Here is a 6000-nt window from a genome sequence, read left to right on the forward strand (position 1 = left end):
TTTGACAGACAATAAATATTCCAACAGCCCCCAAGATGCAGGGGGAGAGGACCCATTCCTAACATTTACAGACTACCTACTATGTAAGGGTTACTCACATGCTGGGGACACCACAAAAATTAGTCAATTTGGACCCGTACTTCAAGTGCCTAACAGTCATGTTCGAACGTTTACAGATAAATGAGTAACAGTTTGATGGAGGGAAGCAGAGGGACAACACACCAAGGCTCTAAAAGGGGAAAAAGAAAGCGCACAGAGCCAAGACCAAGGTGATGTAACCAGAACCCTTCAGAGGACAGAGAGGGATGACCTGGGGTAAGGGAAAATCCGGGGCTCTTGTTTGGCGAGCTTGCCTTGCAATGGGCGTAAAAGCCCATTGCAATGGGCCGTAAAAACTGACTGTGTGAGCTAAACCACAGCAACGGCATGAACAGACAGGTGAGTGGAAAGGACGAACCAAGAAAATGTACGGGGATGGGTTGAGAAGGAGCCAATTTAGGGCCAATTTGAACGCCCAAGCTGTACTTTTTTTCTGAAGGTGATGAGACGTCAGGAAGGTTTTCAAACACAGTAACGCAGCACAAGATGCATCAGAGAAACTTAAATATGGAAAAGCTTTTTTAAAACATTAAGTTGTGAGATCAAGCCCCTGGTCCACCCCACCCTCCACCCCCTACCCCCGTGTGATGGAACCTCGATCTAGTTCCGAGGTGCCCGAAACCTGAGTTCACCGGACCAGAGAGAGGGAGGAGACCCCGAGCCCCACCCGCGTCAAAGGGCTGCGGAGGATTCCAAATTATGAGTGTGGACGTCAGTGCGCCACACGCCTAGTGAACTCCACAACGCCGGCATCTTCAAGCCCGCCGCCAGGGAGGACTAAGCCGCGGGGCCCGCACCCGGAGGCCCTGCGTGGCCACAAGCCCTTCCCCCACCTACGGGGCAGCGACGACCAGCAGGCTGCCGGCCCACCCCACGCGGCGGACCGAGGGCGACAGGAAGCCCCCTCCGCGGTGGGCCGGGCCGAGCCCTTGAGGCCAAGGGCGGCGCCGCGGGCCGGAGGCCTGGGCACGGGGACGGCCTTGGCGCTCCCCGCCACAGCGAGCCCAGCTGCCCCGCGCCGCCACTCGGCTGCCACCCCGACCCGGGTCAACCCTTTCCCTCCTCAGCCCAGGGCCGCGTGGCCCGCGCGCGGGAGCCGGCACCTCGCGGGCCCGGACCGCCCGCCCCACTCCCGTTAAACACGCAGCCGATTGGGCAGAACGCCGGGCTACCTCGCCCCTGATTGGTAAGAAGAGGCGTCCATCACCCCCGGCGGCGGGGCCGTCCGCGCCGGGCTCAGGAGCCACAGGCTCCTGCACCCGAGAGCTGCTCCTCCGGGATTCCTGGAGTCAGCCTACCTGAGGCCGGTTTCAGACGCTCGCGTCAGCCCCACTACTAGGCCTACGTGCGCACGGTGAAGCCCGAGTAGCCAGTGCGCAGTCGGACCGCATGCGCCAGCAGTCTTTCGGAGAGGCGGGCTCTAGGCGGTGCGCACGCAGAGGGCGGGGCGGGGCGGGACCGGAATGCGCAGGCGCGTGACGCCCCTCCGCGGGCCCGCCGGGTCCGCGTAGCTGTTGGCTTGCATCCTGGTGGGTGGTCCGTCCGACCTGTTCAGGTGTGGATGTCAGCCGGTGACTATGCCTACACGCCCGCTGCGGGCCCTCCCCTCTTCCTGCGATGGCTGTGGATGTAGTCTTCTCCGTCTGTCCCCGCGCTGCCAGCCAGACCATCTGGTCTCCCAACCTCATGACATCCCGCCGCATCCTCTCTCTCGCCGGCCCTTTGGACCGAAAGGCACCGCGGGCGGCGTCCTCCCAGCCTCAGGAGGTCTGCTCGGCTCAGCTCCTAGTCTGCCTTCTTTTCCCCACACGAGACTCTTTGGTGGCTGCCCAGAAACAAGGGTCACGACACTGGTTCATCTGGCTGATGCTCCCTGAGCACCCACTCTCCCCTGAGGGACCTGTTCTCGAACTTTTAAAGCTGAAGGGATGCAAACTGGTCCGCTCCTATTGGGGTTTTCACAAGTCTCTCTGATTGAAATGCTTGGAGTTTGGGAAGGGCGAGTCCAGCATGCGGCTGAACACATCTGGATGTGTGATTGGGCCAGAAAGGCTGAAGCAGAGACTGATGATTGAAAGGGGAAACGGAGGCAGGAACAGAATGAAGGCAGGAGAGGGGAGGTGGCGCAGGCCTTTAATCCCAGCACTCAGGAGGGCAGAGGCAGGAGGATCTCTGTGAGTTCCAGGCCAGCCTGTTCTACACAGCGAGTTCCAGGCTAGCTGGGGCTACAGGGAGACCCTATCTCAAAAAGACCGGAAGGCAGAGACTTGTATACGGGCTTTCAAAGCGCAGCCCAGAAGAGCCCAACTGAGTGGGCAGAGCAGGCTGGGAGGGCAACTCCATGCAGAGCGTTATAGGCTAAGGGTTTTCTTTTTCCTGAGGACAGTGGAAAACCATAGAAACGTCTGAAGTAGGAGTTTGTCTTAAATAGTGAATAAATACATGTATGTGAGTTTTTAGTTATTTTCACTGAAAGAGTTAAAGGGTGTGAAGTGACCATACAGGTTTTACAAGAAAATGACTCAAACAGGTGGAATTCCAAGAAGCCAGGGGCCTTTCTCAGAGATTTCTGGATTCTTCCAAACCAGCGTACAGGGCTCTGACCCTGCCAGCTAACCCAAATTATTCATCCCCATGTCCAACGAAGAAGCTATAATAGGTACAAAAATGAGCCCTTCAACTCAGCCATTCTTCCCGGGGACCCCTCACACCTCTTCTTTCTCAGATGATGGTCTTGCTTCCCATTTCACCAAGAAAATAGAAGCCACCAAACTTCCAAATTTGACAGCCTGCTTTTATCTGTGCAACTAAGCGGTCTTTTGTCCTGTTACTGTGGATAAACCTACACTCAGAGAGGTCAGCCTCTCCCGGTTGCTTCAAGCATACTCTTCAGTTCATGAACTCTGATAGTTCTCCCCTCCTGCATCTCCATTTTTTCCCTTTCCACTAGTTCATTTCCACTGTCCAGATGCAAACATGTTACAATTTCTCCCATGTGAACTCAGAACTCCTGTTTTAACTCTACATGAATTTCTGGCAAACTTTCCAGTACATTTTTGCCATCTCGAGTCTTCCCCCCCTTTTTATTTTTTATTTTATATTTTATGTCTATGCATGTTATGCCTGCATGAAGGTAAGTGCACTTGTGTCATGCAATGCCCACAGAAGACAGAAGAGGCTGTCAGATCCCCTGGAACTGGAGTTACGAACAGTTGTTAGCTGCCATGTGGATGCTGGGATTCAAACCCAGGTCTTCTGCAAGAAGCCATCTCCAGCCCTTCTTCCCCCTCTCTTGAATGTATTCCAATTGACCATTGTTCATATTTTATAATTCCACTGAAACTGCTTGTGTCAAAAATCAACTTCCATGTTCTCAAATCTTTTCTCTGTACATTAATGTGGATTCTAATCTTATATCTGTACTCGCATCCCAGAGGAAGACAACAGTGTCTATATGACATGGTGTGTATATGTGTGTGTGTGCATGTGCATGCACTGCTTGTCTCCCTAACCTTGGTCTTCCAGTGAGTCAGTATGCACCCATACTGTCTCCAAAACCAGCCCTCCAAACTAACACCTTTCCCACCATTATTTGTCCCAGATGGTTGGTCATTCCTTCCCTAAAATGTGCCCTTCACCTTGTTTTCAGTGAACCACATTCAACATGTGGTCTCCCTTCCTAGATCCTCTCCTTCACCTGTGAACATTGATCTGCCCCAGCAGTCATCCTTAAAGTCTTCATCTAAAATCATCTTCTAGGTGATTCCATCCAGACCTTGTTAAGTACTAGACTCTAAATATTACCTGTGGTGTGAGATCTCCCAGGTTTATATTCCCAGTCAGGACTTCTGAACTCCAAGAATAATGCCCCTCCAAATGTAGTCCTGAGGATCAGCTATGCACCTTGCCCTCAGACTGCACCTGGTGATCTGATCTGTAACACCATTCATGGTGATGAGCTCCTCAAGGAATCAAGCTGAGGCAAACTTCCTGAAAAGGGCAAGTAGTCAGTACTTGAGGCTTTATGGATCACAAACAACTCAGCTCTGTCTTCATAGCACTGAAGTAATAAAGACAGATAATACAAAAATGAAACCGAAGTGTGGCTTGTTACAAGAAAACTGTGTTTGAATAAAACTCTTTACCAAAATACAAATTTGGTCTAAAGGCCAAATTTTATCCAGTCCTTAAGTGAAGCATCTTGTCTAGCTTCTTCCTATGCTCCTCCCCCTTCATGGGCTTCACCTGAGAGCAGGGTTTCTTCAACTGTTCCACTCACAACCCCTTTTCCACCCAGGAAATTTTTACATAACCCTTGGTATGTAAGTATATAAAAAGCAAACATTTACTGATAACAGATCATAAAGAAACAAAATAATTCTTTGATACATATATGCATATATATACCATCTATTAAAGATGAATGCAAAGTTGCATACAACTGAGATGGATGTACTTATTTATTTTTACATTAAGAATTCAATTGGACTGGGAAGATGGTTCAGTGGTAAAGCACTTGCTGCACAAGTATGAGGACCAGTCTGAGTTTAGATCTCCAGCACCATGTGGAAAGCTAGGCTTGGCAGCACACACCTATAACACAGCTGTGGGGAGGACAGAGCTAGGCAGATACTGAGGGTTCACTGGCAGGCAGTGAAGCCCGGTTGAGTGAGAGACACTGCAGAAGGTAAGAAGTGACTGAGGAAGACATTCTTTTGTTTTTGTTTTTTGAGACAGGCTCCCCCAGTAGCCCCAGTTGGCCTTGAACTCCCTGTGTAGACCAGCCTGGCCTCAGTCTCTGTGGTATCCACCTGCCTTCACCTCTTCAGTGCAAAGATTAAAGGCATACACCACCACACCCTTTGAGGAAGACATTCTGACCTTTCTGATGTTAGCCTCTGGCTTCCACCCGCACCCACACCCATACCCGCAGAAGTGATTGCAAGCTCTCATGTACACATACACTTAAAAATTAAAATTAAAAAAGAGGGAAAGAAAAAAATCTTGGTTGAATACTTAATACTATAGGACATGGAGTATCTTCAATATTTTTTCAGAGTTATTTTATAATCAATGAGAATACCACGTTGCATAAATATGTGGTACAAAATGGCAGAGCTATGTTTAGAGCCACTTCAGAAATTGCTGGAAATTCTGTCCTAATCCCAAACCAAAATTAATTTGATGATTTTGTTTTTGAGGGGTTTATCATACCCTGGCTACCTGGACCTCTGACCCTTCTGCCTGCATCTCCCCAGCACTGGAATTACAGGCCTGGGATACCATGCCTGTTTTTATTTTTGTTTGTTTTGTTTGGGGTTTGGTTTTGGTTTTTTGAGACAGGGTCTTCCTGTGGCCCCAGCTGACCTGGAATTCGCTATGGAGACCAAGCTGGCCTGGATCTCACAGAGACCTGCCTGCCCATATCTCCTAAGTGCTGGAATTAAAGGTATGTACCACCAGGCTGGGTGCATTCAGAGACCTTTTAGGCAACACACACATTTAGTTACACAATTCCCTATGAGGTTGTGACCCATGGTTTAAAGAAGCTGAGCCCACGGGGCTGGAGAGATGGCTGAGCAGTTAAAAACACTGACTGTTCTTGCAGAACACCCAGGTTTTAATCCCAGCACCCACATGGTGGCTATGAACCATCCTTAACTCCAGTTCCAGGGGAATCTGAAGCCCTCTTCTGACCTCCGCAGCATTGTACGACACGGGTGCACTCACACACATGCATGCAATACACTCATACACATAAAATTTTAAAAATTGCAGTTCAGTTGATTATGCTAGGCATATATAAATATTTGTTAAATTTGACAATACTTCTGTTGCTAAAATTTTTTAGCTTATTGAGTACAATTATGAATTATGCTTATTTCATAGATAATTCCTGGA

At 49.7% G+C, this 6000-nt stretch overlaps 1 protein-coding gene and 1 pseudogene across 2 annotated transcripts in view; one reads left to right on the top strand and one right to left on the bottom strand.

Moving 5' to 3' along the window:
• Positions 1–1546, bottom strand: part of Ctps1 (CTP synthase 1) — a 31075-nt gene extending 29529 nt beyond the window's left edge. Inside the window, exon 1 of one of the 2 annotated variants that reach the window (XM_029564644.1) lies at positions 1398–1546. The gene's annotated coding sequence lies outside the window, so the exon portion shown is untranslated. The remainder of the gene's footprint in view (positions 1–1397) is intronic. The other variant, XM_008835428.3, reaches the window with a different exon arrangement.
• Positions 1547–2109: 563 nt separating this feature from the next.
• Positions 2110–6000, top strand: part of LOC115070729 — a 6422-nt pseudogene continuing 2531 nt past the window's right edge.

This window comes from Nannospalax galili, unplaced genomic scaffold, assembly GCF_000622305.1.
Source record: "Nannospalax galili isolate Female #2095 unplaced genomic scaffold, S.galili_v1.0 scaffold577, whole genome shotgun sequence".
NCBI classification, from domain to species: Eukaryota; Metazoa; Chordata; class Mammalia; order Rodentia; family Spalacidae; genus Nannospalax; species Nannospalax galili.